This window comes from Triticum dicoccoides, chromosome 3A (assembly GCF_002162155.2).
Source record: "Triticum dicoccoides isolate Atlit2015 ecotype Zavitan chromosome 3A, WEW_v2.0, whole genome shotgun sequence".
In the NCBI taxonomy this organism is placed as follows: domain Eukaryota; kingdom Viridiplantae; phylum Streptophyta; class Magnoliopsida; order Poales; family Poaceae; genus Triticum; species Triticum dicoccoides.
In genome coordinates, this window is record NC_041384.1 from 506,755,339 (window position 1) to 506,777,797 (window position 22,459).

The following is a 22,459-nucleotide window of genomic DNA, read 5'->3' on the forward strand; positions in this document are numbered from 1 at the left end:
AGAACATTACAAGTCTCGAGACCGCGAGTAGCGAGTTTGTCTTCACATTACAAGTCGATATCGATCATCTAAACTACCATCACATAGAAGAGAGCTGCGCTCATCACGACTAGCATCATCGCGATGAAACTGGTCTTCATCCGGTTCCTCCTCCGCTCCCTCCTCTCTCCCGCTAGATAGCACGCGTATCTAGCTTCCGCCTCCGCCCTAGTGGTGTACCCTTTGTAACTGTTACCGCTGAAACGGTGAACCTATCTCCGACACTCCCCCCAGTCGTCGTAGACTCTGGGAACCTTACCCTTGTACACGACATACGACGACATCTCTATGCACTAGTCAAACAAAACGTTAGTAGCAATTCACAGACAATACATAAACAATATATAAGTATGGAACAAAAGGATCGGAAGAGAAAAGCAACACATTAATAGCACGATTCATGCTCCTACTAATAAATAGCATCGATTACATATAAGTTGAACGACTGTCCAAACCAAAGAGACATACAAGTTCATTAAAGTTTAATTACAACATGAGCTAATCGACATTTCAGAACTACATAGCATCACTACTTTCGACTCGACTCAGGGACCGGAGCGTGGATGAAGCCGCCGTCTTTCCTGATGGTCATGAAATCGCGATCGTTGTCAGCCTGCATTTGTAGCGTTGTTTCTATCTCACTGTTGGACGGTTGATATCTAAGGTAGAACTGCCCCGAGGTATGAAGGACATCTTGATGGACGATTTCCGCAAACTCCGACTTGATGTGAAAGAATTCTAGTCTGAGGTCTATGTCCTGGATTGCCGAATGGCGTGCGGCCCAATCTTTGAGACTATTTGGTAGCAGAAGTTGATTATGGTCCCGTACGATCTCCCGCATGCAATGGAGGGCGTAGTAGGCATCCTTATGACTGCCAGGCGGCTGCTTGACGCATGGGAACATTGTTACATGGGTGAATACCTGCTTGCCGTACCTAAGAATTGGCCTCCTGAAGGTGCCTCCAGATTTGGCGTAGCCGGGGAGAACATCATCAAGAACTTTCTTGATATTTGTGTAGTCTTTATTCGACTGACGGTCCGAGTCAAAATACGTGGCCACGGAATAGTTTGGGCTTAAGAGGATGAGTGTGCAACGTGTGTCACTGCACAAAACACGGAATGTTAGAAAAAAAGAGCGATCAAAATCTAAGAAATCATATGGTACGGGGCGGTGAGGGGATGACTTACTCGGGAAAGTAAGGCACGAGGAAGTTATCCTTATCTGGGTTTGCCAGAATGACGCCTTCGAGGTTATGAACTCGTGACTTGCCGGTCCCCAGCGTTGCCCAAGATCTTGGCACGCATGTAGTATGGGTTGACTATCATGATGTCCGGGGTCTTATCTCTAATGATCTGCGTCTCCATACTCAGCGAAAATAGCCGAACGAAGGTGTAGTGCAGCGGATGATGGTTAAACATAGCGAAGATGTCATCAAACCGCAGGACGATCATACCCCCAATGGCGCTATCGACAAAGCCCTTGCCCTCTAGCACCTTGGCCATGAAAGTCGGGTATGCCACATCATTCTCGGAGAGACGCCGCTTCCCCAAAGAAAGAACACTGTCAGCAAACTCCAGATAGCCCCAGCTGCAACATTGAGCAGATTAGTCGGTAGCATCGGCCTACCCGCCACATGCACCCTCCTTGAGATATCCTTAGATGTAGGTGGCCCATCCTGAGCAAGGATCGTACTCGGTGTTGGCTAGCTCACACCCTTGTTATTCTTTCTTTTCTGTCCCTTCTTCTTCTGCTGTAATGGGATCGAGTTCTGCTCACAGACAGCCTTCTTGAGTGTGTTGGGGCTGATAATATTTTGCACCTCGGCTATCTGAGGCTCGGTGAAGGCGGTAGCTGGAGGCGTCTCCTAAGAACTGAGCGCTAGATGGCGCCTGTTGCAATTAGTTTTCTCCGCAGTACCAGCTAGATCGCGATCGTCTTTTGCAGGGTTGGGTTCTTGAGAAGGAGGCCCCAAGAATTCGTCATCGTACCCATGTTCGTTGAAGTACTTATCGACCCTAGTAAATGTACCATCGTCGTCGTCCGGATGTTGTGCCATATGCATGTACGGATCGGCCATATGTTCGTCGTTGTCGTCCGGTAGCGTTGTGGCGATCTTGCCATGGCTTGGCGCCGGCACGACTGGCGGTGTTGTCTGTGGGGTGGTGTCCCCCGCCCCCAAACGAATCTGGCTCTTCGGCCAAAGCATGGACCACCCTATGTAGGCGCTGAGGGTCATCACATCATCTTTGTCGGCCCCAAGTGGTCAATACGGAGGTAACAAGTCGTAGCAGCCCCGCATCACCCGAACCAGTTGAACCCTATACACGTTGGGTGGCAACGGATTACCGTGGAACATGCGGTTGTCCGGTTGAACGATTCTGGCCTTGGCGACATCGATCAACTCGGCGTTCACGAAGTGCAGGAGAGTGCATGGAATGTCGGCGGCGCCCTGCGAAAACATGTAGGGCGTCAGGGATGCCCAGTCAAAGGCAAGGAGATGAAGTCATCGGCCGAGAGGCTTAGTTACCGTGATGGCGTTGAGCTCGGCTAATGTCGAGGCACCGCCAACAGCGGGCGTGCAAGTGACGGAGGGACCGCTTGTTGCCGACGTGCCGGCCGTCGTATTCTTCCCACGCCCAGGTGCATTAAGATCCAATGCCGGCACCGACGCCGGAGACACCAATGTCGCCTCTGCCGGAGACACCAATGGCACCGCCGGCACGTTGTGCGAGTTGCTGCCCGTGAAGCTGGGAATCGGGGGCGGCCCCTGTTGGCCGCGTGCAATCCACGCCTGTAGCTCCTCAAGCAAGGTAGGCATAATGGCAGTGATCGTCGCTCCCAGTTGGTCTCACACTTGCTCTTCGACTATCTCCGGAATCCGCGCCACTTGTGCCTTGAGTTGTTGAACCTCGTGCTCCTGGCTTTCCGAGCTGGTCTTTCTCTCCTTTCGCCCAGCAGTATAGTATTCTGACCATTTTATGGACAAGCCTTTGCCGGCCACACGACCAGCTGACGTCGTCTTACTGAGCTTATCCTTGTGTTTCATTATGTTCAACGCCCTATTTAAAGGGGTGTCGAAAGGGGAGCTCTGAGACAACCCCGCGCTACTACTTTCAGTTTCCTACGGAAGGAACGTGAACCATTTAGAAAATTGGCTTCATTAATTAGAATGCAACCATATGGAGCTACTTACGCGGGGGTGTATTCCTTACTAGAACAAGCTCAAGCGCCTTGGTCTTCAGATCCATGGTAAGCTCCTTGGTTACCGGGTCCACCTTGTACCGGGCCCTGACATAGTTCCTGGTCTGCTTGTCACGTTATTTCTCGAAGAGGGGTGGTAGGCCTTGCTCGGCACGCTCTGCGTCCTCCTTGTCCCATATAGGTTTCGCCACTCTGTAACCGCCGGGACCGAGTTTGTGGACCCCTAAGTTCAAGTCCCACATCTCTTTCCCCCACTGACTTGATTCCACAGTTGTGTTGCTCTCGCACTTGATCTTGAACTCCAGGTAGTCATCTTCGCTGATCGAAGGATGTTTCTCCTTGATCTTCTCATAACTATCACCTTTTTCAATCATTCTCTTCACCGCGGCTCTCCAAGTAGCCAGGGCCATGCTCATCTTCGTGAGGGCGACACTATTCACTTTATTCCCTGCGAGGATTGTGTTTGCCAAGTCACCGGGGATCTTGTATCGTTCGTGCAGCTTCGTGAAGAAGAGGTTGCGCAAATTCCCTCGGTCACGATGCCTTAGGTTCTCGGTGTTGATCAAGATGGTGCTCCGGAGAATGCACCCGAGCTGTCCTGTGTACCCCTTGACTATTTCTTTGGGCGCCGTTGGATGCCCCTCGGAGGACACTTCAATAAATTCCTCCTTCACGGTGCCGAGCACGTTTGGGCGCCGGCCCTTCCGTTGCTTCTGCGGTTGGCTGCCATCTGTGCGTGCGCTACTATCATCAGTGGTGGCGTCCTCGGCGGCACCATCAGTGGTGTCATCCCCGACGCCACTTGGGGTTGTGTAGTTAGGATCGGTGTCTTCCGCGGTGTCCTCATAGCGGTGAGGTTCTTCCTCCATCTCTTGGGACAACTCCCAGAATGCCTTGCCCGAACCGCCAGCCTCATCATCGTGGGCCATGTTTCGCTCCAAATAGGAAAAAAGTTTGGTCAAAAAGTTGGTTATTGTCAAGGAACAAGATCATGGTATCATCATTTAGGGTTTGTCGACACCGAGGCATCTTAAAAGCTAAGCTTTTATCATTTAGGGTTTGTGGACGCTGAGGCACCCTAAAAGCCTAAGCTTTCATCATTTAGGTTTTTATCGACGCCGAGGCACCCTAAAAGCCAAGGTTTTACCATTTAGGGTTTGTTGACGCCGAGGCACCATAAATGGTAAGTTAAGTTTTCATCATTTAGGGTTTATCAATGCCGAGGCACCCTAGGTTGACTGATATATATGGTATCTGTAAGATCTCGGGTTCCGGTAGACCCTTAAGGTTCGAACTCTGGGGTGCGTGCAAAGATTACGCCTTCTACCTCCTCGTCTCGCAAAGATCTAGACTACTGAAAGAACTGCACAAGAGACACAAGGTTTATACTGGTTCGGGGCACCGTTGTGGTGTAATACCCTACTCCAGTGTGTAGTGGGTGGATTGCCTCTTGGGCTGATGATGATGAACAATACAAGGAAGAACAGCCTCGCGAGGGTCTGCTCTTGGCTGGGGCGATGAACTGCTAGGAGGAGTTCAGCCACCTTTCTCTCTCTCTCTCTGGTCTCGATTCGATTGATCCCCTGATTTCGATCTGATCTCTCCCTTTCTTCCAACCCCCTTGCTCTGTGGGCGGCTGGTCCTATTTATAGAGGCCCTGGTCCTCTTCCCAAATATCGAGCGGGAAGGGAGCCAACATTGGCGGGCTAATTTGAGGGGGGATAGCAAGTATCAGCTATCCTGACAAAAGCAGTCTTCGCCTGCGCAAAGCTCTGGTGATGACGCTGTCTTGGGCTCCACGGTGACCTCCATCTCGTAGTCCTCCTGGTCTTGGTCTCGTTGCACCGAAATGGCAACCTTTGCCTGATGCCTCGGTACTCCGCGGCTGCGCTTGCTCCCTTTGCACCAAAGAGGAAAGGAGGACGCTGCGCGGGCTGGCACCCGCCTGGCGCCCTGAGTCGTCATGGCTTGCGTCACGGGCACCTCGCGAGGTACCTCGCCTTCATTTCTCTGCCTCCTCGTGAGCCAGCCTGACGAGGCCGCGCCTGAGGAAGCTCCACGTCATCCGCCCCGCGAGGCTTGGCCCCTTGCGAGGGTCTTGAGTCTTGTGTTGATGAAGATGGGCCATGCTGGGCCCCCTTTGAGCCACGCCGTAGGCCGCAGGCAGGCAAGTCTGGGGATCCCCGTTCCCAGAACGCCGACAGTAGCCCCCGGGCCCAAGGCGCGCTCGGACTTGGCCGTTCCGAGAGGCGAAAGGGCAAGGGCGAAGCGCCGCGGGCCCTAACAGCCTGCGGTCTTGGGCGCCGCGTGGCGGTTGATTGGACGCCAGTGCTTCAGCAACCGCGCAGGTTGATAAAGGAGCGGCATCTGCCCAGACTTTGCCTTTTGCTTTCTCCGGTTGCTGCTCAGATCCCCTTTCTTGTGCCTCCCCTTTCTTCCTCCAAATTTCCAGATCTACTCCGGCCGTGTGACCTAGGAAGCCCTGGCGCCTCGTTAGTCTCCGGCCGAAGCTTGGTACTCGCCTGCCCTGGACTTGCCGACGTGTCCAAGGCGGGCCTTGCCCGGCTGTGCCGTATGGCGGCGGTGCAAGGCATCAATGGGGCGCAGGTGTTCAAGGCTGGCTCCGCCACCCCTGAGGGCCGAGGGAGCACCTTTTATCCTCTCTTTATAAGCTCCATTGCCGCGGGCCTGGTGCCTCCCTTCTCCGAGTTTTTCTTCTCTGTCCTCCGCCATTACAACTTGTAGGCTCTGCATCTCCACCCCAACTCCATCCTTCTCCTGGCGATCTTTGCTTATTACTGCGAGGCTCACGTAGGGGTGCAACCTTCAGTGGCCTTGCTGCGCCACTACTTCTCCCTCTGGGTCTCTCGCGGTTCTCCTTCCGCGTGCACGAGCTTCGTTGCGTATGGCGGCACCATTGCCATCTCGAATCCAGGGAAGAGGATTGAGGGCTTCAGGAGCAAGTGGGTCTTGCTAGATGCCGGGCGCATCCACCCTAGGCTGATCTTGCCCGCGGAGCAGCCCGTGAGCTCCAGCGACTGGTGCCGAGCGGAGCTCATGGACCCCCGCGCGAAACTGGTGTTGGAGAAGATGGACGCGGACCTGAGGCTGGTCAGCACGGCGGCGGTGAAGTTAACCGGTGCATTGCTGCTGAGGGAGTTCCTGGAGCACCAGCTGGCTCCACTCCGGCAGTACTCAGCTCCGATGTGGAGGCCTCATCCGAGCCCCGCGGCCTTGGGCGACGAAGATTTGGCCGTGGTCCTCCAATCTCTGGTCGGGGGCGAGGTGGCAAGGGTGGAGGGCGCTCCCAAGCCCTTGTTCCTTCGCGACGACTCGGAGCAGGTGGTGGAGTCCATGCCCGCTTTTAATGGGGACGGGCTCGTGCCCGTGGCGACTTCCGAGGGACTGGTGGACATGCCCTCCGGTGACTCCAGCAAGGAGGGGGACGAAGAGGAGCGGGAAAAGGGGCCTGACTCTGAGGCGACCGACAGAGAGTCGAGGGCTCCCCTCCCCCGGCGCAGGCCCCGCAGTCTCCGCCTTTCTTTGAGCGAAGATGACGAAGATGGAGACGAGCAGGTCGGCGGGAGCCTGCCCCTCATCCCGAAGAAGGACAGGACCGGGCTGATCTCCCGCGGGTCTGCCCCTGCCCCGAGGCAGTCTACAGACGAGCCTTCTGCTTCCGAGGTTGATCCTTCCAGCCGGCTGTCAGGCTTCAAGTTTGGCCGGAGGCTGCCCGAGCTCACCGGCGATGACCCGTAAGTGCTTGACCCTTGTCTTTATCTCTTGTTCCACTGCCGAGGCTTGATGTTCGCATCTCTTGAATAGGCTGGCGCCCGCGGCGAAGAAGCCGAAGGGGGCTCCTGAGGCTCCATCCGCGGCAGCGCCTCCGCCTGCGGAGGAGGGTGACCGTGGCGCGCGGGCTTCGCCTGCCCGGTCATCCGCGCGAGGCCTGGCCGAGCTGGCTGGGCCGAGCTCAGCCCCCATGACCCAAGTGACTCCTGTGGTGCCTTTGTCCATTGCCGCGACCATAGCTGCTGGGGCACAGCAGGCTCCACCTCAGGACGCCGTGGTCTTGCCGTCGCCGCCTTCTTCCCCCGTTCCGCCGACTGCTGTTTCTCCAACTCCTCCTGCCGTCCTGGAGCGTGCTATTGCTGGACTGGACCGGCTGCGGCAGGATCTTCTTGGCACCGACCCTCGCCTGGTGGCCGGGCGCTTGGAGCTGGCTTCAGGATGGATTCTCTCCGATGCCTCGATCCGGTCGGCGCTGGTTCAAGCCTCGACGGCCTGCGATGAGGAGAGGCTGGCCGTCCCTGAGACGAAGGCTGCTCGTGACGCAGCCCTGGGAGAGGTGGTTGAAGTCCGCGATCGTTGAAAGGCGCTGGAGGACGAGCTGCAAGGCCTGCGGGACCAGCTCGCGAAAGACGTTCATCTTCGCTAGGAGCAAGAAGAAGGCATGAAGGCTCGTGAGGTGGCCATCGAGGGCCGGGAGGCCAAGCTTAAGAAGCGCCGCGACCGCCTGGGTGCACTGGGGAAGGAGTTGGAGGCGATGAGGGTCGAGCTGGACAGCAAGGCCCAGGTTCTTGCCGAGGATCGCGTGGCCTTCGCAGACATGGAGAAGAAGGCTCGTGCTTCACTGAAGATGCTCTACGCCAGTGGCCTGGAGAGCCCGCTGGCCGGCGCCGAGGACGGCCCCACCAAGCTGCTTCCCTTCCTAGTTTGTGCTCTTGAGGATGTCACCCTTGGCCTTGGCCCCATGGCTGAGGCCGAGGCACGTGTCCTGTCTTCTGCTGCGCTGACGCGGGTCTTCACCCACATCTACCTTCGCGACCCCAGCGCCGACCTCAACAGCCTGTTGGAGCCAGTAAGCGGCGATGGTGCTGCCGCCGCTGCCGAAGCTGTGAAGGGTCGCGCGGAGGCTCTACTGGGGAAGTTCCGGGCCTTCAGTACCAAGTTGAAGCAGGATGCTTCCGGTCGTGCTGCTCCATGAGGCGGGGCCACCCGCGCTGCTCCACCGCCGCCAAGTGACTCCGCTACTGCTCCTGTCCTGCTTTTAATTCCTGCACATGCATCATGCCTCGGGGAGGCGTTTAAACTCGCGTTTGGTATTGGGACGACAGTATGGACTGTAATATTTGCTTTTAAATTCCTTGAATTTTATGCTTTTCTTCCCTACTTGCTTGTGTTCTACACCGGCAGAGCCCGGCCCCGCGCGTACCTCACCCAGCATTAGCCCCGACCGGAAACCAGGACAGGAGCAAAGGAGTGAGGGGCTACGGAGTCAGTTAGGCTCCTGTGTCGCGATGCTCAGGAGTCCCCCTTGGTGCACGAACAACAAGTAGGGAGGTGTGATGTAGGTGGATCTTCCGTTTTACGTCTGCAGAGCCCGACTATGCGCGTACCTCACCCAGCATTAGCCCCGACCGGAAACCAGGACGGGACCAAAGGAGTGAGGGGCTACGGAGCCAGTTAGGCTCCCGAGTCGCGATGCTCAGGAGTCCCCCTTGACGCGCAAACAGCTAGTGATGAGGCGAGATGCAAGTGGGACCACCGTTCTACGTCTGTAGAGCCCGGCCCCGCGCGTGCCTCACCCAGCATTAGCCTTTCGGAACTAAGGAGTGAGGGGCTACGGGACCAGTTAGGCCCTTGAGTCGCAATGCTCAGGGGTCCCCTTTGACGCTCAAACGGCCTTCATACCTTGGCTCCGCTCGGGGAGAGACGCGCGGTGAACCAGGCCCGAGGGGCCTGGCTGGGTGGCGTACATCTGGGCGTGACCCAGGCGCAGCCCCCGTGCCCAGCCCCCTCGCGCGGCGCTCTCGAGGGGAGGCGTTGCGGTGAGGCTAGACACTGAGCTCTGGGCTCCCTGATGTTGATGCGGCCCGGGGGCCACCCTCAGTTGTTTATCACCAGCGTGGAGCATAGCGCTTCCGCATATGTACGGGCATAGCCGCTCCTCGGCAGTGTCGTCAGCCAGCGCGGAGCATGGTGCTTCCACTGGTACATGGGAGGGGGCTCCCCTTCGGGAGGAGCCCCCGGGGCGTGTACAGCCCCGCCCTGACACGTGGCCGGCACGGTAGGGCTAGGTGAGGTGTATTTGGGCACCCGTGAGCCAGTGCGGGACCCATGGGGCCCTACCTCTAGGTGGGTTGCGCCTGGCACTGGGCCTTATCATGTGCTGTGTTCCTGCAAATTTGGTTAGATGCCGGCACTCTACGTCCTCGGGTCTCGGCCCTCGAGCTTGTCTCAATCGTCACTGGTATGCCAGGTCGTGATGCCGTGGACATGGCCAGAGGGTGATGGCTGGAGAGCCAGTAAGAGCCCTGAGTCGCGATGCTCAGGTACCCCCCCCCCTTTAACGTGCAAGTGGTCGACATGGAGAAGAAGAGGTGCCGTGGACAGGCATCAAGTAATCAAGCATGATGGGCGAATGCATAGCCGGGAATAAACGCAAGGGAGATACATGCCGCTGGGCCTGGCCCGAGCGACTTGGGGATGATGCAGCCCGAGGGGCACCCCCATCAAAGCAAGCTAACGACATGAAATAAAAGGGATACATACCGCAGGGACGGACCCACACGGCCTGGGAACGATGCAGCCCTGGGAGGGCGTCCCAGCTGGAAATGAAACTTGTAAGATGTCACCTGAGGGTGTCGAGGGCGAAGGGGTGTTGGTGCAGCAGACTCGGTGGGCTGCGGAAGCCGATCCTCACGAGCCCCCAGGCCCAGGGGCCTCGGGAGGTTCTGGAGGCACTGGTAGCTCTTCGCGAATCATCTCCATCTCCGCCAAGGCTGCAGAACGCCTATCTTCTTGAGCCTCCATGATGCCCCTCATGAGGCGCTGGCACGTAGCAACCGCGCTCGGCAAGCCGTAAGGCATGCAAATATAGCTGTGGGGCGGACCCCCGCAGCACCCCACTCGCGAGGGCCAGAGGCGCTCCATCATAGCGACTTGGTTGAGCCCTGGTATGTCGATGCAGACGTGCAGCCCACCATCCTTGCCTGGATGGGGAGCCACAGCCGGCAGACGGCGGCAACCTCTCATGATTCTTGATTCCTGTAGTTCTTCAATGGCCTTGTCGACGAACTCCTGCGGGTCTGACATTCCTTGCCTTGCTCCTTCTTGAGGGAAACGTGCTTCGAAACACGCCTCCATGTGGTGCCCAAGCGCCTCCCTCGTGACCCTGGCCAGGTCGGTGGCCCTCCAGGGGAGAGCCCCCGAGCCCTGCCTGAGGAGGGCGCCGGGCGCGCTTTCCTATGTGATGGAAGGAGGTTCCCCCTAGGCAGATACGGGCCCTGAGGGGCCCGCCTCCCGAGGGGCCGGTCCAGGCGATGTCTTCTTCTTCTTGGGGGTGGTCTCAGGAAGCCTCCTGCTTCCGCGATCCGGGTCTTCCAGTGACACGGCCTGAAAGGCTCACTCCAGGGAACACACTGCATCCTTATCTTAACAGGGCACCGTGATGACTCCGCCACTTCCTGGCATCTTGAGGACGTTGTAGCCATGGTGAGTTGCAGCCATGAATTTGGCCAGCGCTGGGTAGCCGAGGATGGCGTTGTACGGCAGGCGGATGTGGGCGATGTCGAAGTCGATGAGCTCAGTGCGGTAGTTGTTGCGTGCCCCGAAGGTGACAGGGAGGCGGACCTGCCCAATCAGGACCGTGGAGCCGTCGGTGACTCTGGAGAAGGGCTTGGTTGGCTGAAGCTGGTCGTAGGGCACTTGAAGATTGTTGAACGTTTCCACGGACAGGACGTTGAGCCCTGCCCCACCATCGATGAGGGTCTTGGTGACCAGTACATTGCTGATGACTGGGGAGCAAAGCATCGGGAGGACTCCTGCTGTGGCCGCACACTTGAGTTGATTTGCTGAGCTGAATGTGATGGCGCATGCCAACCACCTGAGAGGTCGTGTTGCTTCAAGCCTGGGGAGGACTGCATTCACTTCGCGGGCAAACTGCTTGAAGATGCATTGAGAGGCTGGGGCTTGAGCTCCGCCCAGGATGCAGGCGATTGCGCGTGGCTCTTGGAAGCCCCTAGCCCCTTCGTCTTGATGGCGGTCCTCGTTCCTCCTTGGCGGAGGCGGCAGTGGAGGGAGGCCTGCGTGGCCCTGTGGGCGATCCTCTCGAGGCTGATCCCTCCAGTCCCCCTCGCGAGGCAGGTCTCGCCAGCGATCCTCGCGAGGTTGATCGCGCCACCCTGGGCGCGGGCCGCGGTCTTCCCAGCGTCCTTCGTTTCTTCCTCCTCCTCGGCTGTAGCCCCGATCGGCGCGGTCAGGACGACGGCTGATCCTTCCTTCTCGCACGGCGCGGAGTTCTTGGCATTCGTTGGTGTTGTGGGTGTGGAGATCGTGGTACACACAGTACCGGCTGCCCCTGGGGGACTCAGGCAGATCTTTGCCCCGCTTGGTGTCTGGTTCTGCCACGAGCACGGCAGCCCCCTTGCGCTTCACGTCCTTGGCCTTGGGCTTCTTCTCTTCTGGGTCTGCGGCAGGCAGCTCGAGGAGGGAGAGGCGTCCCTCCTCATCCCTAGCGCACTTGGTCGCCAAGTTGAACAGCTCCAGGGAGGTGCATAAGTCTTCATGCATCGCCAGCTCCTCCTTCATCTTGACGTCGCGCACACCGTCGGAGAAGGCCGAGATGATGGCCCCCTCGGACACCTTGGGGATCTTGAGGCGCGCGCTGTTGAAGCGCTGGATGTACTTTTGCAGGGTCTCTCCGGGTTGTTGCTTCATGCGGCGCATGTTGCTCACGGTAGGTGGCCGGTCGCGAGTACCTTGGAAGTTGGCGATGAAGCGGGTGCGCATCTGGTCCCAGGAAAAGATCGTGCCTGGAGCCAGATTCAGGAGCCAGGTGCGAGCTCCTTCCTTGAGCGCCATGGGGAACCAGTTCGCCATGACCTTCTCGTCCCCGCTGGCAGCTTCGATGCCCAGCTCATAGAGCTGGAGGAACTCTGCAGGGTCTGTCGTGTCGTCATAACAAGGAGGCAGGTCTGGCTTGAACTTGCCGGGCCACACGACGCTACGCAGCTCGGTGGTGTAGGCACGGCAGCCTGCGGTGGCCATGAAAGGCTTCGGCTGGTGGAGAGCTCGGTCTTGAGGGTCCTCATGCGCTGCAGCTAGGAGCAGCGCAGGGTCGGAGCAGGGAGTGCCCGGGCAGCTCCTTGCGGGCGAGGGACTTCTTGGCAGCTCCGTTCTTGCTGCACTGGCACCTGACGGAGCGGGTTCCGCCCAGGGGCCACGCGCCATGGAGCCATGGCATCTTCTTCAAGAGGAGGCGGCTGGTACGCCCCCGGAGCTTTGTTACCCGGGAGGGGTGGGGCGCAGCGCAGCGGAACGGACAGCGCGGGAGAGCCCCATGCGGCGCGGATGAGCTCGGCGACGCGGTCGAGCCGCTCTTCGTAGACGTCGTCGACGGGACGTTAGCGCAGGAGCTCGTTTGCCGCGATGAGCACAGCTCGAGCCTCCAAGGGTGCGTGGAGCGTGCGGGACGAAGAACCAGCTGGTGTGAGCGATGGAGTAGCGGTGCGGCCGTCTTGCCGCAAAGATGGATGCTGAGACGACGCTTGCTGCTCGCGCCACGCCGGGCCGGTGGCGGCGTTGATGGCGGGTGATGGGGAACGACGAGGCCGTCCGCCGACGGGCGCCGTCTGGGCAACGCGGGAAGCGATGGCGGCCCTGCGCTCGACGCGGGCCCGACGAGCGTCGGACATGGACGTGACGGTCGAAGGAGAACGGGGCGGTGGAAGACGAATTCCGGCGCACCCCTACCTAGCACGCCAAATGTCGGATTCCGGGTTCCGGCAGACCCTTAAGGTTCGAACTCTGGGGTGCGCGCGAAGATTATGCCTTCTACCTCCCCGTCTCGCAAAGATCTAGACTACTGAAAGAACTGCACAAGAGACACAAGGTTTATACTGGTTCGGGCCACCGTTGTGGTGTAATACCCTACTCCAGTGTGTGGTGGGTGGATTGCCTCTTGGGCTGATGATGATGAACAGTACAAGGAAGAACAGCCTTGCGATGGTCTCCTCTTGGCTGGGGCAATGAACTGCTAGGAGGAGTTCAGCCACCTTTCTCTCTCTCTCTCTGGTCTCGATCCGATTGATCCCCTGATTTCGATCTGATCTCTCCCTTTCTTCCAACCCCCTTGCTTTGTGGGCGGCTGGTCCTATTTATAGAGGCCCTGGTCCTCTTCCCAAATATCGAGCGGGAAGGGAGCCATCATTGGTGGGCTAATTTGAAGGGGGACAACAAGTATCAGCTATCGTGACAAAAGCAGTCTTCGCCTGCACAAAGCTCTGGTGATGACGCCGTCTTGGGCTCCAGGGTGACCTCCATCTCGTAGTCCTCCTGGTCTTGGTCTCATTGCACCGAAATGGCAACCTTTGCCTGATGCCTCGGTACTCCGCGGCTGCGCTTGCTCCCTTTGCACCAAAGAGGAAAGGAGGACGCTGCGCGGGCTGGCACCCGCCTGGCGCCCTGATTCGTCATGGCTTGCATCACGGGCACCTCGCGAGGTACCCCGCCTTGATTTCTCTGCCTCCTCGTGAGCCAGCCTGACAAGGCCGCGCCTGAGGAAGCTCCACGTCGTCCGCCCCGCGAGGGTCTTGAGTCTTGTGTTGATGAAGATGGGCCATGCGGGGCCCCCTTTGAGCCACGCCGCAGGCCATAGGCAGGCAAGTCTGGGGACCCCCGTTCCCAGAACGCCGACAGTATCTTCTAATAATATACCCTATCAAGAAAAGGGAAGGAGAATTCTAAGTTGGGCCTAAGCAAGAATAAAGGGGCAGTTGATCCTACTTAATTAAGTACTAAGATACCCCGGCCCGTGCATTAGTTGCAAGTACCCCATATGTCCTATTTTTAGCAAAGTCATGCTAAAATTCATAGAAAATTTCAGCATGACCTTTGCTGAAAATAGGACATATGGAGTACCCGAATTTGCAGGAACGGAAGTTAATCGACATTCCGGTAAACTCAAGGGCCTCTCGGGGTATAGCAGCAGCATCACAAGTTGACAAAATTCCCAAGTAGTACAGCAGCAGTATCACAAGTAGTACCAATGAACATATAGTCCAGCACATTCTGAATTTGTTTGTCAAAGTATTAGTAAGCATCACCCCCACAATGTGCATCCCTTGATTCCCTTCTCACTAGCAAACCACACTAATTCTCTAACTTGTGTACATAATTCATTCACCATGATCACATTTTCTTTTCTTTATACAGAAGCCTTTCACTATAACTGTCTGATCCTAGCAAAGACATGCATGACACATAACCACTCCCACCAAACCTGCAGAAGTGCAATAACTGAAAAAGCTAAAGTTCTCAGCATGAAGAATAATACAACACATAACCTACATTATGATGATACATTTGGATCTTCATAGCAGCATACAACAATGCAGGCAATAAGAAGGAACTTAATTTCGATAGTTATTTAACCAATTTGTGTTATAAAATGCGGACCGAGTATCACAGAGCAAACATGATACTACCACAAAACCTATGGGAGGCAAAGTATGGGAGGCAAAGCAAGTTGATTGACCTATATGTTTAGTGTTTTGGGCTTGGTTCGTTCATGTGCTTTGGGCTTGGTTCATTCATGGTGATTAATGTGTTGGCTGTCCCTGGCTAACCACCAGCAAAAATACAACTTGAAGAATTGAGTACACTGCGTAATAAGCTGCTTATGTTATCCCATGCATACACAGCTGAATGCATGCAATTCGGTCTTTCCCAAGCAGTGATGGTAACTGAAAGTATAAAAACTAAAAACTCTGCTCTACTGCATGTGTCCAATAGTGCCATCATAACAGAACTTGGAAAACTTTTCCCAAGGAATGAGAGAAACTGAAAGTAGCAAGTAAAAACTCTGCTCATCATAACAGAGCTTGGAAAATTTATAGGTCATTTACTTTTCTACAGGATTACACCAGTTTCATACAACTCCTAGGTTCTAACAGAATGTATCACAATATTACAGGTCATGTACAAAACCTGAATACAAATCATGTGCAGAAACAAGATTTAAGTTTCCACTGTTGGAGCTTGAATTTTGTTGACAGGTTATTCAACGCAAATAAAATGGGCTAAATCAAACTGATATCACCATCTTCTGTGATATCAAATAATTATCTACAAAATTACAACAGTTATCTGAAACTGCTTAATAGATTCAGATCATCTAATTGTGAATCATCTGATTTGGGGTTTCAATTTCAGATCATCTTTTACTTATTAACAAGATTGCAACAGTTGCAGACACCTCACACTAACAGTTTCAGACTTGAACAGATTCAGATAACTATTTTTCAGACTAGAACAAATTCAGTAAACTATTATTCAGACCACAGCAGTTTCAGCAAACTATACCAAATTCAGTCAAAGACTACAGGTTTTCACACTTAGGAGATACAATATGTACTTAGGAACTTGGGTCTCACCAAGGGTCCCGGCCAGGAAGAGGCGGCTGACGAGGAGGATGAGCGACGACTCGTCGGGGACCGGAGCAGGGGAGGTCTTCTTCGCAGGCGGAGGAGGGAGGCGAGGGTTTCTTGGGCAGCGGCGAAGGCGAGGTCGAGTGGCCTCCCTTGGCCCCCTCTCGTGGCAGCGGCGGCGAGCGGCCCCTCTGCATGGTGGACGAGCTGCGAGGAAACAGAGCAAGCAATGAGAGATGGGCGAAGGGGGGAGGCGAAGGGGGTAGCTCCGGCGGTGCGGCTGGGTCACCTGCGGCGGTCGGAGGAGGCCCTCGCTCGGCCGATTCCGTTCGGTGGAACCGAGCGAGGAGACAGGGGAGGGTGCGGGGGGTCGTCGGCGGCAGTGGAGCGGGGTAGGGGGCGGGGGGTCGGCGGCGGCGGTGGGGCGGGGAAGGGTGCGGGGGGTCGTCGGCGGCGAGGGGATCTAGCGAGGGGGATCGAGATGGAGGTGGTTCTGGCACGGGGGGCGAGGAGGAAAGGGATAGATCAGGGGGTGCATCTAATAGCAATGGCGCACCACCGAGGGGTGCGCCATAAGTACATCCATGGTAATGGCGCACCACAGGAGGGTGCGCCATAAGTAACTTTTTTTATTTTTAGTTGCATCTAATATTTTTTTAGGAAATGACAATCAAATTTGAAAACATTTATGAATGTGAAAAAAATATCATCAAATTTGTTATTTGAAAATATTTATGAATATGAAAAAATATCATCAAATTTGTTATTTGAAAATATCATCAAATTTGTTATTTGAAAATATCATCAAATTTGTTATTTGAAAATATTTGAAAAAATATCATAAAAATTGGTATACCAATGGCGCACCTCCTAGGGGTGCGCTATAAGTACACTAATTGCAATGGTGTACTGTCTCCTGGTGCGCCATTAGTAACTTTTTATTATTATTTTTAGTTGCATCTAATAATTTTTTAGAAAATGACAATCAAATTTGAAAACATTTATGAATGTGAAAAGATATCATCAAATTTGTTATTTCAAAATATTTATGGATATGAAAAAATATCATCAAATTTATTATTTAAAAATATCATCAATATTGTTTTTGGATTTTTAGTTGCATTCATTTGTGAATTGGTAAAACATTTATGAATATGAAAAAATATCATCAAATTTGAAAAAAAATATTCATGAATTCAAAAAGTGCCCATGAAATTTAAAAATATTCATGAGTTCAAAAAATATTAACAAATTCAATACTTTTTGTGAGTTAGAAATTCAATACCATAATAAACATAAATAAATATTTATGAGGACTTGAACAGAAGAAATATCAGTTCAATATGTCAAAATACAATCGAGAAATGGAGACTACGATTTAAATACAATCGATCTTAGCTAGCTATCTTTTCACAATCTTCTTGCCCTTCTTTTTCGCAAATGGAGTTCTTTTGTTGAATGGACGACATTTAGGTAGGGTGATCCTGGTTCTTCTTGTGGTGTATGGCACTTCATCATCGTCGTCATTTTCCATCTTCAGGTCGCCGTACTTGTCAATGTCTTGCTCATTGGTGACTCCATCCATTCCGATGATCTTCCCTTTGCCTCTCCTCACGACAACATGACTGGGGTTTGACGGGTCGGTAATGAAGAAGCATTGGTCCACTTGGGAAGCCAGTACCCATGGCTCATTTTTCGCGGTAACATTTGCGCCCGCGGTCTTGGATCTGGCTTCGGGTATAACCATGGTGGTGAAATACCGGTCTTCTTTTAGGACGCTCTTGGCCCATCTGACACATATTAATAGGAAGTAATAAGGAAAGAGAGGTTTTCACATATAGATATATTATCATTGACATCTTTTATGATTGGGAGCACTCATTAAAATATGACATGCTAAAGAGTTGATGTTGGAAAAGGAAGACAACGTAATGAGTTATGTCTTTCTTATATCTGAGATAAAGTATGTTGTCATGGTTCCTCTAACTTGTTGAGCTTGCCTTTCCCCCTCATGCTAGCCAAATTCTCAGCACCAAGTAGAAATACTACTTGTGCTTCCAAATATCCCAAAACCAGTTTTGCCATGAGAGTCCACCATATCTACCTATGGATTGAGTAAGATCCTTCAAGTAAGTTGTCATCAGTGCAAAGCAATAAAAATTGCTCTAAATCTATATGATTGATTGGTGTGGGAGGAATAAGCTTTATACGATCTTGTGATGTAGAAGTAATAAAAGTGACGGACTGCATAATAAAGGTTCATATCACAAGTGGGAATATAAAGTGACGTTCTTTCGCATTGAGATTTTATATATCCAACCATAAAAGCGCATGGCAACCTCTGCTTCCCTCTGTGAAGGGCCTATCCTTTATTATTATCTTCTACCTTATGCAAGAGTCGCGGTGATCTTCACCTTTCCTTTTTCATTTTATCCTTTGGCAAGGTCAGCATGTTGGAAAGAACATGATATATATATATATATATATATATATATATATATATATATATATATATATATATATATATATCTAATTGGATGTAGGGGAGCATGAACCATTATTGTTGACATTACCCTTGAGGTAAAAAGTTGTGGGGCAAAACTATAAGCCCCTATCTTTCTCTGTGTCCGATTAAAACTCCGTAACCACAAGTATTGCGTGAGTGTTAGCAATTATGGAGGACTAAATGATAATTGAGTATGTGGACTTGCTATTTAGCTCTATCATAGAGTCTTTCCGATGTTATGATAAATTGCAATTGCTTCAATGACTGAGATTATAGTTTGTTGGAGCCTAGTAAACACTACAAGAAATATGTCAACTAGTGACCTTCTGTCAGTGACCCTGGAAGAATTGGTCATAGATCTATGACCATTTGAGACCAATTGGTCAAAATCTGTTCGGGGGCTCCAAACCCTAAACCATTGCGACCATTTTGGTCAGAAAGGTCGTAATTTCCTTACATGAAATGGTCATAAAGCAGATAGCACTAGTCCGCTACCTTATTTCTAGCTGATCATGACTAATATAGATGGTCATAACCTTGTAAATTGTGGTGGATTGGTATGACTTGGCGCCATCTCATCAGTTTTGCCTATGTGTCATGTCCATGTGTCAATTTTTGCCCTAGCTTATGAAGCAACCTATATTTCTGTCATTCCCAAAATTCCCAAAAAAATCTCATAATTCTTTGGGTCATATCTTCATCAAATATGTAAAAAACCTTCCTTGCATAGTTCAAAACTAATTCAACAATATTCATTTTCCTATTTTGTTCACAACAACACTTTATGAAGGAAGTGCTATTTATATATTCTTGATTGCCCTTGGAATTTTTGGCCACTCTTTCCTATCCAAATCATTACCACATGACAAAATTCAGCTCCATTTTCCTAGCAAATCTTCCTCGGCAAATTTCCAAAGTTTTTGTCCACCTAGAAGCATTGTGAAGGAAGTACCTTTTTTATATATCAAAATGACATGAAATTTATACAGTTCCTTCCTATGCCCAAATTATCACCCTCCTCCAAATTGCAGCTCAGTCAAATCATCTATGTGAGCCCAGGTTCAATTTATATTTTATGGCCAGATTGGCATGTTGCAAAGCAAGTGTTATCTAGACCCCTCCTATTACCCTCAAACTTTTTGGGCACTCTTCCATACCCAAATCATTGCCACATGATAATATTCAGCTCAATTTTCCTAGTAAATCTTTCTCAAGAAATTTCCAAAGTTTTTACCTCGAGAGAAGATTTGTGAAGTAAGTACTAGCTAGGCTTATCCAAATGATCTGAAAATTTACCAGCACATGACCATACCTATGTAAATTACCTACACCAATTTTGAGCTCATTTCATTCATCCAATATCTCTCACTAGTTTTCCCAAGTTTCTGTCCATAGAAGAGCATTGTGAAGGAAGTACTACTTTGGCATGTCCAAATGGTATCAATTTTCTACAATGTTTTCCTATGCCCAAATAACCATCCTCCACCAAATTTCAGCTCAATCCATTCAATATTTTGAGCCCACCTTCAACATTCATATTTTTGTCCAGCGTGGTACTTTACAAAGCAAGTACCACCTAGGATCCTCCTTTCGAGCTAAAAATTTGTGAAGACATACTCCTTAGTAGATGATCATCCTCAGCCAAAACTCACGCGCATTGGCCATGTGCATTTCCCGTACCTCTAATCAAACACTTGGCTACTAATTCATCTTTGAGCATAGGTCACTCTCCTCGTGAGATTCTTCTGTTTTAATTTGATTCCTATCACCTACCTGGGGAGTGCCCAACCCACTAGACATGCCTAGGCCTCCCAGAACGCATGACAACATCGAGGTCACGCGGTGACCATGCGGCGGGCATGCGAGTTTACACGCTTTGGAGTTGGGGCCCTGGGCCACATCCAAACCTTGACGTATCGCCACCAAACCATGTATTTATGATTAAATAGATACTTATGTAACTAGAAATGATTTTTGTAAAAAATAAAGAGCAAACAATAAGGTAGATGCAGTTCAAAATTGACCCGCTTCCTTCTGAATCGGCAGAAATTTGTCTTTTTCACATGTGGTGGATCAAAACTTTTGACACCAAACCATTTTGTCAATTATGCATTAAATATGGCCTAATATTTTATAAAAATGATTTGGTCCAATTTTGCAACAAATATATGGTAGGTCCTTTACAAAAAGAACTCAATTCGGGCACTCGGAAAATGGAAAATGAATTTTCTGTGCAAAGAAAATAAAAAGTCCCTTCCGCAACATTGTTTGACATTCCAATATGCACCCTTGTGCATAATATGAGATCATTTGAACAAACTATGCCATGAATGTGGCCATAAGATTGATCATTTGGCTTGAAAGCCATGAATCTTCACGCATGATAGCTCATTTATGAGAACACTTTTTTAAAATAATTGCCGTATTACAAGTTTATTATTTTTCCTGGAAAGTTGGTCACATATAATGACACAATGCGAAGGTTTCCCAAATTTTCGGTTTTTTTTGAATTTTTTATGCCCGTTTCAAAATGCGGTCAAAACAGCGGGTTTGACCGTTCCTAGCTAGTGGTTGAATCTTGGAAAAACTTTTGATGTTTCTCTAATTAAATAGATACTTATGTATCTATAAATGATTTTTGAAAAAATAAAGAGCAAATTATGAGGCAGCTGCAATTCAAATTTGACCCGCTTCCTACTAAATCGGCGGGAATTTGTCTTTTTCACCAGAGGTGGATCAAGGCTTTTGACACCCAACCATTTGGTCAATTGTGAATCAAATATGGCCTAGTATTTTAGAAAATTGATTTGGTCCAATTTTGCAACAAATATATGGTAGGTCCTTCACAAAAAGAACTCAATTCGGGCACTCGGAAAATGGAAAATGAATTTTCCGTGCAAAGAAAATAAAAATTCCCTTAGGCAAGATTGTTTGCCATTCCAATATGCACCCTTGTGCATAATATGAGATCATTTGAACAAACTATGCCATGAATGTGGCCATAAGATTGATCATTTGGCTTGAAAGCCATGAACCTTCACGCATGATAACTCATTTCTAAGAACACTTTTTTAAAATAATTGCCGTATTACAAGTTTATTATTTTTCCTGGAAACTTGGTCGCATATAATGACACAATGCGAAGATTTCCCAAAATTTTGATATTTTTTTGAATATTTTATGCCCGTTTCAAATGCGGTCAAAACAGCGGGTTTGACCGTTCCTAGCTAGTGGTTGAATCTTGGAAAACTTTTGATGTTTCTCTGATTAAATAGATACTTATGTATCTAGAAATGATTTTTTGAAAAAATAAAGAGCAAACTATGAGGCAGCTGCAGTTCAAATTTGACCCGCTTCCTACTGAATTGGCGGTAATTTGTCTTTTTCACGAGAGGTGGATAAAAACTTTTTACACCCAACCATTTGGTCAATTTTGCATTAAATATGTCCTAATATTTTAGAAAATTGATTTGGTACAATTTTGCAACAAATATATTATAGGCCCTTCACAAAAAACCCTCCTTTTGGGCTCTCAAAAAATGGAAAATGGTTTTTTCGTCCAAAGAAAATGAAAACTTCCTTAGGAAACATTGTTTGCCATTCCAATATACACCCTTGTGCACAATATGAGATCATTTGAACAAACTATGCCATGAATGTGGCCATAAGATTGATCATTTAGCTTGAAAGCCATTGATCTCCATATGTGATAGCTCGTTTCTGAGAATAATTTTTAAAAATAATTGTCATATTACAAGTTTGTTATTTTTCCTGGGAACTTGGCCACATATAAAGACACAATGCGAAGGTTTCCCAATTTTTTTGATTTTTTTGAATTATTTATGCCCGTTTCAAAATGCGGTCAAAACGGCGGGAACGACCGTTCCTAGCTAGTGGTTGAATCTTGGAATTTTTTTGGTGTTTCTCTGATTAAATAGATACCTATGTACCTAGAAATGATTTTTGGAAAAAATAAAGAGCAAACTACGAGGTTGCTACGCATCAAATTTGACCCGCTTCCAGCTGAATCGGCGGAAATTTGTCTTTTTCACGAGAGGTGGATCAAAACTTTTTACACCCAACCATTTGGTCAATTGTGCAATAAATATGCTCTAGTATTTTAGAAAATTAATTTGGTCCAATTTTGCAACAAATATCTTATAGGTCCTTCACAAAAGAACTCATTTTGGACACTCGAAAAATAAAAAATGATTTAAAAAACTCATTTCTCATAACTTTTTTTAAAAATATTTGTCTTATTTCAATTTGTGATTATTCCTT